Consider the following 10,681-nt stretch of genomic DNA (forward strand, 5'->3'; position numbering starts at 1 on the left):
AGACCAGCAACACGACCTCCTCCTTGTTGTGGGGCCACAGCGAGCTCGGCTACGGCAAGAGCAGGCCATCTCCCATGGTGGCCGAAGAGGGCGCCGGGGTTGGGGTGATTTTGGGAAGGAGTTGGTGGTGGCTTGGCCAATGATGCGATGGCCTCGGAGGCCGCCACACAACCCTCGTCTCCCGCCTCCCGTTTTGCGAAGGCCAACTTCGCGGCGCCCACCAGCTACGCGCGAATCCGGCTAGAGGTGGCCAAACGGGCCAGGCCAAACGGGCGGCCCGGGGCACGGCCGAACCTGTAGCAGGCACGGCCCGGCACGGCCTGCTACAGTAACGGGCCGTGCCGGCACGGCACGAGTAGCCGTGCCGTGCTTGGGCCGCTGGCCGAGCCCGCGGGCCGGCACGGCACGGCACGGCACGGCCCGTTTCGCCGGCGGCCCGTCAGGCCGAAAGCGGGCCAGCGGCGCACTGACAGGGCGGGCGGCGGTCGAATGGGAAGGCGCCACGTGGCACTAACGGCTATTTGACCGTTCAAATTTGAAAATAACCGTTGGGAGGCTAAAAAATTCATAAAAATTTCGAAAAAATTCCAAAAAATCTCAAATTTCGCCCTATAAATAGGGCATGAACCCCAGCCATTTCTCCTCATCCCACACTCCTCATCTTGTGCTCTCAAGTGTTTTAAGTGCTCTCTTTGTTCTCAAGTGTGCATTTTTTTTGATTTTGACAAAATTTGCTCAAATTTTGTCAAAAATCAAAATTAGCTTCGTAGTTCAACAGTTTGATCGCAGAGGTTTGAAGAGCTCGCGGTTGGAAAGATGTAAGTAATATTCAAATTTGTGTATTATTTGTATTGTGTTTGTGAATTCAATAAATATTCGAAAATTTGTTTATGTCGGTTTAAATTTTCAGAATGGATCCGAACTTTCCATACCAGTCGCCGTCGTTCACCTTGGGTGATTTCGACCCCAACTACATGTCGGGGTTTGACGATACCTCCGGATCGGCTCCAACTCCACCATCTGTGGAGGAGGTACCGGTTCATACGGCTGTCGTTGAGGAGGTACCGGTTCAGGCGGCGACAGCTTCGGAAGGATTTTCCGGAACCGCGAGCGGAAGTGTTTCGACACACACCGGCTCGAAGAGATCGAGAACCTCCGGTGTGTGGCAAAACTTCGACGAGATAAAGGAAACATGCCCCGACGGAAGGGAGGTATCGAAAGCCCGTTGTAGAATATGTAGGCAAATTTTATTTGCTCGTTCTTCTGGTGGTACAGGTCACCTCAAGCGCCATGCGGAGTCGTGTGCCAAGAAGCAAGGAATACAACTCCGGCAGCAGCAACTTATGGTAAACCCAGACGGTACGGTACGCAGTTGGGAATACGATCCCATGGTTGCTCGGGAATCTCTTGTCCGGTTAATCGCCAGGCAAGATTTACCCCTGAACTTTGGGGAGTCCCCTGCTTTTGAACATTACATTCAGCAATCTCATAACCCTAGGTTTAAAGCTGTGAGTAGGCAAACATCAACTAGAGATTTAGAGAATGTTTATCACAAGGAAGCAACTGCACTTAAGGAACTGTTTAGTACATGTACTTTCTCTGTTAGTGTTACTTCAGATATATGGAGTAGTAGAGCTAGAGAGGATTATCTTAGCGTAGTTGTTCATTTTGTTGATGATGATTGGCAATTACAAAAGAGAGTTTTAGGGCTTAGGTTAATAGATGTCTCACATACAGGAGAAAACATAGCTGAAAGAATTAGGGAAGTAATTAATGAATTTAATCTTGCTGATAAAATATTTGCTGTCACCCTAGATAATGCATCTGCTAATTCTAGGGCTATTGAAATATTGCAACCTTTATTTTGTGTGTATGCTCAATCTTTTCTACTCCATCAGCGTTGTGCATGTCATATAATTAATTTGATTGTTAAGACTGGCATGAAGAGGGTAGGTGACCACATCGATGCTGTTCGTCAAGCAATCGCGTGGTTAACTGCTTCTAACCCACGGATTGCTGCATGGAAGAGGTTTTGCAATGCGGCCGGTGTGAAAGCTCGTAAGTTTGCCACCGATGCAGAGCATCGGTGGAATGCAACGTATTTAATGTTAAAAGTTGTTTTACCTTATAGTAGTTTACTTTCTGATTTTGTTCAGTCACGTGGTGGCCCAAGAAACAGTGACGGGTCTTCAGTACTGAACGAGCATGTTTGGGCAATTGTCCAAAAATTTCACTAATTTCTAGAAACTTTTTATGATTGTACTCTAACTTTGTCACAAGTTTATTATCCAACTGCTAATATAATTTTGCACAACCTTCTTGAAATTGCTAATTTATTTAAAGAATACGAAAATGATGACGTTCTAACTGAACCTGTCTTTCACATGAAACAAAAATATTTGAAATATTGGAAAAATATACCTATGTTGTATGCTTTTGCTTTTGTTTTAGATCCTAGGTGTAAATTAAGGGGATTGTCTGCTATTTTATCACTTATTGGAGATACTATAGGTGTAGATTATAGTTCTTTTTATACTGAGGTTAGACGTAAATTATATGAGGTTTTTGGAAGATATGAAGTAAAGTTTCAGGAAGTTCGCCAGCAGAGACCCCCTCCTATCCCCACTACAGGTAAGAAGAAGATACAGTGGGGTAGGATTTGGGGTGGATCGTCTTCAATCCAAGGTGGTGGCAGTTCGTCGGCTACAAGTGGAGACGCCTCTTCGCATGTTGTGGCCGAAGAGTTGTCCGGTTATTTGGACAGCGACGCCATCCACCACGAAGCTCAAGATTTCAACGTCCTCGGGTGGTGGAATGACCACAAGATAACATATCCTGTGCTTTCAAAACTAGCACGGGATGTGTTGACGGTGCCCGTGTCGACGGTGTCCTCCGAATCGGCCTTCAGTCTATGCGGCCGAATCATCGAAGACCGGAGGACGACTCTGCGCAGCGACCACGTCGAAATGCTACTAAGCGTTAAAGACTGGGAGCTTGCTCGACAACATGCCCAATACACTGCGGACAACCAAGAATTGGCCGCCCAGTTCGAGCAACTCTACCTGGATCCAGACTAACCCCAGTAGAATTTTGTTAGAAGTAGTTCTGACCTTTGAGCTGTACTCTTTTCTTTGTCATGGTTTTCTCATTTTCCCCTATGAGTTTTTACATGACAAAGTTTTTAACGAGGCAGCATGTATCATTGTATCCTGTAATGATATAAACATCAATAAAGGTCATTACTATTTTTAACAAATTCTTTTGCAATATTTTCGCAAGTGTGGATTTATCTTTAAATTATTTCAAAATAATGAATCACAATCTATATTTTTAAATTTTTCAACACAACAAAAAAATACCATTTTTTCTTTTTTTTAACATTAGCAAATCATTACTTTTTTTAAAAACTTTTATTTCCATTTTTTAAATACCATTTTTTCATTTTTTAACATTAGTAAATCATTACTTTTTTTTAAACATTTTATTTCCATTTTTAATTTTTTTTTCCTTATACATTTCCTTTGCTTTTTTTAAAAAAAAAAACACTGTGCACTGGGCCTCAGCTGCCGGCCTGCCTTCACGGGCCGCCGTGCCCCGAACGGCCCGTGGGCCGCAGGCGTGCCGTGCCGGCACGGGCACGGCCCGGCCATCCACGGGCCGTGCTTGGGCCGGCGGCTCGGCACGTGGGCCGGCACGGCACGGCCCGTTTCATCAGCCGTGCCTAACGGGCCGTGCCGAAACGGGCCGTGCCGGACCCGTGCCCGTGCCGGGCCGGGCCGTGCCGCCCGTTTGGACACCTATAAATCCGGCCATACGGCTGGATGGGCACAGGCGATCCATCCTAGATGTGACGCAAGGGATGACGTAAACGAGCAGCAAAGGTCAATGGAAGTATACGTAACGTGGCCAGCAGCAAAGCCACGCACTAAACCGCACCCGACACGCAAGAAGACCCAATGGTGGTATATCCATGACCGACCCGTCCTTTCCATAGCAAGCACGAACCGACTTGTTTTCCACCGCCAACCAGGGCAGCCACGCCGGTATATATGGTCTTCCCCCTCGCCCCTCTTCCTCTCTCTCTTCGTCTCGTCACGATTTCTCCTCGGGGTCCTCTTCGATTCGTAAGGTTCGTTCGTTCTTCCGCTCCCTTCTTACTACTTCCTCTGTTTCATAATATAAGATTTTTTTAGCATAGCTCATATTCATTTAGATGTTAATGAATCTAGACATATGTGTTTAGATTCATTAACATATATATGTATGTGAGCAATGCTAAAAAGTCTTACATTGTGAACGGAGGGAGTAACGTTTAGTATAGGAGTACAAGATGGGTTGATGGTTGATTACATTGGAAGATTAAATTACGTTTGTTTTGGGATGGAGTAGATTTTGATTTTCAGTTTTCGTCCTGTTTTGTTTTTATGCGCCATACATATTTCATAGATCAGGATCTATTTCCGTTACTTTAGCTGATTTAAGCCGCCGCACCTTATTAATATTGTCTTCTCCATCTTGCTATGGTTGGTAGTTACCTCTCCTGATGTGTTGGGGCTTTTCTTGATATGATTTGCCTTCTCAGGATGGTGGTGGTAGTTACCTCTCCTGATGTGTTGGGGCTTTTCTTGATCTGATTTGCCTTCTCAGGATGGTGGTGGTGGTGGTGGTTGAATTTTATCACGTCTCAATAGGTTTTATAGATTAGATCTGTTTTTCCTCATAGTTGTGTCTAGATCTGACTTGAACCCAAAATTGGTATTTTTCTGAACCTTTTTCTTATGTTAGTTTTTTCTCATCTGACTTGAATAATCCCTGTTAAATTGGTAGATTTATATACCTTCTTTCATGGTAGAAAGAACTATTGCACGCACAGTTTTAGCCTAATTCTAATTCTGTTATTCTGTTCCTGCAGATATGATGAGATTTTTGCTTCATCCGTGTTGCTCACTTTGCAACTGGTGGCCTGTGTGCGTAATTGATCTTTTGGGTGTGGAGCTGTAACCATGTACGATGATTTCTTCGTTAATGTCGCCTACAGCCAGACTCCTAAGATTTTCCTACTATGCACAGATGCTTTCCTTCCTTGCAATGGTGCCATGAGCATTCCTTCATCTAGGAATCGTGATGGTGATGATGTTTCTTGTTTGATGATTGATGTGCTGCTAATTAGATGATGTATGTCCATATCTCCCAACCAGAAGATAAGGTAATGACCTCGGTAAGCTAATGCACATGTATGTGCATGTTGTATAATCATGTTGTACTATATACTATGTATGATGTATCTAGATTTAGGGTAGGAAGGCCTTTGCCATGTTGGGTGCGCTCGCTTGGCAGGCCACAAGACAATAAAAAGATATTTTCCTTGTGTTGTTGGGGTGGAGATCGCACGGGGAACTATTCATTTTATTTTGCCCCGGGTTCTTCACCCCGACCTGGTGTCCCTGTCTCCACTGTGTTCTCTCTTATGTCCTGGTGTTCATGTGGTGCGTGACTGTGCGCTTTCATGAGTCCTACCATGCGGATAATCACATGTCGAAGATCATCAACGATACATCTCATGGATAACTACATGTCGAAGGTACACATAATTTACTGCCTTTCAGTCCTTCATGTGGCTAAATATCAATCATTGTTAACTTGCTCGAGACGATACTGCAACTAGCAATTTCAGCTAATTTAAACTCAACTAAACTAACTTGTTGCATTCCACACTGAAAGGTTACTGCCTTTCAGTCCTTCATGTGGCTAAAATATCATTTATTGTTAATTTGCTCGAGACAATACTGCAACTAGCAATTTCAGCTAATTTAAACTCAACTAAACTAACTTGTTGCATTCCAAACTGAATACGGTCGGTCTTACTGTCATGCTTAGGTTGTACTTTTGTCCCCGATATAACCTGCATGTAGCTTAGCTACCATGCCTTGAGCTAAGATGAAAATCTATAATATTAAATTTGGCCTTAATTAAGTAGCCTGCCACTTCGCTAGACAACCATACGTGATTAGGGCTTAACATACCAAGTTTTCTATTCACTCCACATTTGTAGATGCTTAATTGTTTTCATTTCCTTGCGTCGCCACAAAAGCTAAATCATGTAGTATCTCAATCGTTCGGTATTGACTAATCTCCTGAACTTCATTGTCGTTTTGCTGATGTACATTTGATTGTTGACTATTACAATCACAAATGTATGTGGTGTTCATTTGTCAAGGGGTGCTTCATTCCAATTGCTGTTGTATATGAGTTTTGTTGTACAAAAAATGAGCAGTTGCTGGACAGAGCTTGCTGTACATGCATGTCCACAGCTGTTATCATTTGAGTATGCTTTCTGTTAGTTCATCTTTAGCGAGCTGCGGGGAGAATTTACATATCTGAAGCTAGTATTCATCATGATGCTGCAACCAGCACCAACCTGGCCTTGGAAGGGGACTGGTGTCATGATGGAAGATACAAGGCGATGTCCTGATGGTGAGTCTGGCGAATCTGGAATTTGTTGAGGAAGACACAAGGCGAAATGGGTAATCTTAAAGAAGCTGTTCCTATGGTTTTTGTGGCATTGAGGCAGTAAAATCATGGGATCAAATTCTTCTGGGAAGATTCTGTTGATTCATCTGAATTTTGTTGTCTTATTGGGTGTCACATAATTGAAGCCTACATAGATTTATGCTAATATCTGCTCCTCGTTGCTTGCTGAGGGGGAGGTGAAAGATCTGCATATGTTGGTGAAGTGGTGATAGCATGACTGCACGCCTGGTGATGTATGATAATTAATTTAAGCTAGTACTTCCTCCGTTTCACAATGTAAGTCATTCTAGCATTTCTCATATTCATATTGATGTTAATGAATCTAGATAGATATATATGTTTAGATTCATCAACATCAATATGAATGTGGAAAATGCTAGAATGATTTACATTTTGAAACAGAGGGAGTAGTTCTTTGCCATGCATGTTTTATTCTGGGTCACTGCAGCAATTTGTAGAGGCTCAGATTTTACCGTTCCTATGGAATTTCGTTATCCTAGGATGGTCGCACAGTTTATTGTTGTTTTATTCACTAGGAGCTGTTTTGCTTTAATGAAGTTATAAATTCTGCTCTAGATTTTTACTGAGGTTGTACTGAGTTCCATCTTTTGCTAGGTTTTTACTAAGGTTAAGTGTTTGGCATTGGTCGCCTATCCAAAACCTATTTTAATTCGAAGCTGTTGTACTTGCTACGTGGTTCTTTTTTTTTTTTTTTTGGCTCACTCCCATCTGTTTTCAGCATTTGGGTATGACAGTTTTTTTGTTTTTTTATCCTTCTAGTGGTGTATCCTATAGAAAAAGAAAGAAAGACCTACTGTTTGTTTGCAACCTCTTGACAATATTTTTTGGTGCTTAATACTTTATTTAGTTACTATAAGAGACGTTTCGGTGATAATTCTTGTTCCATTGCAACCTGAAATCCTAGTTAGGGACTTAATAACATTTTCTTAAAATACAAAAATGATACTTTCTCCATTTCATATTATAAGTCGTTTCGACTCGTTTTGTAATTAATCGTTTTCGAGTTCTATCAAATTTATGGAAATCTAGCAATATCTACAACATTTAGTTAGTTAAATTAGTTTTATTAAATATAACATTGAATATGTTTTGATAATTGTTTAGTTTGTATTATAAATGTTGCTATTTTTTTCTATAAATTTAGTTGAACTCAAAAAAGTTTGACTAATAAAGATATCAAAATAATTTATAATATGAAACATCAATTAAAATAGCTAAGAGGTAACTTTATTATGAATTAATAATAGAATTTTATGCGTTCTCAATTTTTATGTTACTCCTGTAGCTTGCCACTTAGTTTAAAAAAATATGTTTAATGCATTTTTTTTACTTTTATGTGTAAACTGTCTTGTATTTAACAAAACAAATAATGATTGAAAATATTTGTCAGATGGATCAAAATCATCAGCCACCAACACCATGTGCACGTCATGCCTGTTTGTTATTTGGACTGTTTGTTATTTGGACATGACTACAATACTACATACAGACTGTACTAGTCTGTATTGTCTTAACTAGAGACTTATCTTAGATCTTGTTGCTATCTTAGACCTTGTTGTCTACTATTACACCAAATAATACATGTATTTTTTCCTTCTTATAGATTTTTCTTTTAAATTATTTATCCGGTTTATAATCCGATTACACTATTGTGTTCGTTGCAATTAAATCTTTACAATAAGATCTTACATAAATGTTGTAAATTACTTTTATTATATATGTAAGTTACTTTTATTATATATATAAATACTTTTTATTTGATTAAATTACTATGCACTCATAATGTTCTGAGTTATTTATTTTATTATCATTTTTAGTCAATTTTATAATTTGTACTGATTAAATTTAATTTTTAGATATACTCACGCTTTTATCTTCATAGCGGATCTACTTTTAATGTCATGATAAAGGTACTTTCTTTTTATTTTAAGTTATTTCTATAATATATGTAAATTACTTTTAAGTTTTACTGAAATTACTTTTACATGTTTAAGAAGTAGTTTAGTGAAATCTAAAAGTAATTTAGATATAATATAAAAGTAATTTGTATTTTTTATCAAAATATAATCACGTGAGATCTTGTTATAAAAATTTAATTCTTACGAACACAACCGTGTGATCGGATCGGAGATCGAATGAGTAGTTTAAGAGAAAATTTTATTTGAAACATAGGTGATAAGAATATATTTTCTACTTACTTGATGATGACTAATACTACAGTTAAGTTATCTAGATAGGGTCTCTCGTTAGCACTAAAACGAGATTTAGATTTTGCCTCGTTATTTTCCCTTAAAATATGTGTAAGGTGAATTTTGATAAGTAGCAGAATTTTGAAGTTTGTGTTTGTCTTAGAACAGTGGAAATACACTAGATATAACCGAGTTTGTTTCTTTTCCTGTCAAAAACATCACTCGAGGAGCACAATTTGTTAATAGGAAAAACTGCTTCAGTCAGCTTAGTTTAAGCACGGTTGAATAGTTGAATCTGTTCTACCGTGCAATACTCTTTTTTTTCTTTTCTTTTTTTTTCTTTTTTTTTTTTGCAATAGTGGTTCAAAATTTTTTGCCCTGCGGGCGTTTTGGACAGGTTCTACACGCTGCCATCAAGACGGTACTTCGGCCCTTCACAGTTAATTCTGGCAAAAATAATATAGGTGGTACCCACTAACAATTATTAGAAGTTAAAGCTCAACATGCAAGTATGCCACATCATTACGCTCATTAGCAATTACTATTCTGCCCATTTAAATCCCATTCAAGCATGCCACATCTTCACTCACTAGCAATTACTATTCTAGCTTATTTTAAATCTCATGCAAGCATGACACATCATTTACAATATATATTATAGAGATCAATGAGTATGTGTCAAATCATTTCCCTCTTATTATTTTTTCAACATTTATTTCGGCAATATTTAACATATATTCATCTATAAATTCCGCAGCAAAGCGCGGGGTATTACCTAGTTTTATAATGAACTCTCCGACATCGTGGATCTTATAGCTCTGAATTGGAAAGAGCATCCCAGCGAGCAATTGCTGGGAGTGATGGTTCGACTCCATCAAGATTCCCATTAAAGATTGACATAGTTAGGAAAATCTTTATCCCTTCTAAATTAATCATTTTATCCTACCGTGTTTAACTAAAAAATCCACACAATTTCAGAGTAGTGGATAGAGGTCTAATTCAAGGTCAGGTCCTTTTACTTCTTTCTTTTCAATTTTAAATTTTAGCAGCCACTTAGGCCCTGTTTGATTCAGCTTAGGAGTATTATAATCTGAATTATTAGAAGTAAGCTGAAACAAACAAGTAGATTATTATGTTAGATTATTATAATCTATAAGCCAGATTAGTATAATCCAATAATCTCCTCTAGATGAGCTTTTTCCAGATTATTGAGTGGCTAAAGACCCACTACCTTATATGCCTCTAATAATCCTGAGAAACAAATAACTCGTAGCTTATTTTATGTCAGCAACAACTCGCAGCTTATTTTATGTCAGCTTATTATAATCCAGCTTAGAGTAATCTAATTTAATAATCTAGATTATAATAATCTTAAGCTGAAACAAACATAGCCTTAGTCGTGCGAAGTACTCTTCCATAATCCGTGTGCGAAGCACTATACCATAATCTGTGTATAGGAATTGACTATTGATCTAGACAATTACAGTATATGTTTCACGAGACTACTCTCTGTCCTTAAATATAAGGTTTTTTATATTGTTTAACAAAGATTGCGTTAGAGCATAAAATGCCTTTATATCACTTTATCGAGGAATGGTTGGAGGGCTAAATAATACTCTATAAATCCTTATATTTGTGAATATGTTTCATTTGTAATGCTTATATTTATAGACAAAGAGAGTTGCTACCTTTACAAAAAAAAAATGAAGGGCCAAGGAGAGGGCAATAAAATTAAATGAGAACGTTTTGTTTTATTTCTATTCTTTAACATAAAGGGTGGATATTATGATTGATTGAGATAAAGAAACAAATGAAGAAATTAAATAAAAGATAGTTGTATTTAGTTAAGATGAAGGAATATTTGGATGGGCAACCTCCACCACCAGGCGAGCTGAAACTGAATTTGGATGGGGCTTTCTTTGAATCCAATAAATCAGGCA

General features: G+C 38.9%; 1 long non-coding RNA gene across 3 annotated transcripts; it reads left to right on the forward strand.

Moving 5' to 3' along the window:
* Window positions 1-3,826: 3,826 nt before the first annotated feature.
* On the forward strand, window positions 3,827-6,789 carry LOC107281871 (uncharacterized). Of its 3 annotated transcripts, XR_010734774.1 has the most exons (4): window positions 3,998-4,129; window positions 4,913-4,987; window positions 5,071-5,581; window positions 6,412-6,789. It is a non-coding gene; the product is annotated as an uncharacterized lncRNA (long non-coding RNA). The 3 variants fall into 3 exon arrangements; XR_010734775.1 differs by lacking the exon at window positions 6,412-6,789 and having other exon boundaries at window positions 4,005-4,129; window positions 4,913-5,005; window positions 5,071-5,367; XR_001548093.3 differs by lacking the exons at window positions 5,071-5,581; window positions 6,412-6,789 and having other exon boundaries at window positions 3,827-4,129; window positions 4,913-5,067.
* Window positions 6,790-10,681: the final 3,892 nt, after the last annotated feature.

The sequence above is a fragment of the Oryza sativa genome, chromosome 8 (genome assembly GCF_034140825.1).
Source record: "Oryza sativa Japonica Group chromosome 8, ASM3414082v1".
Lineage (NCBI taxonomy): Eukaryota > Viridiplantae > Streptophyta > Magnoliopsida > Poales > Poaceae > Oryza > Oryza sativa.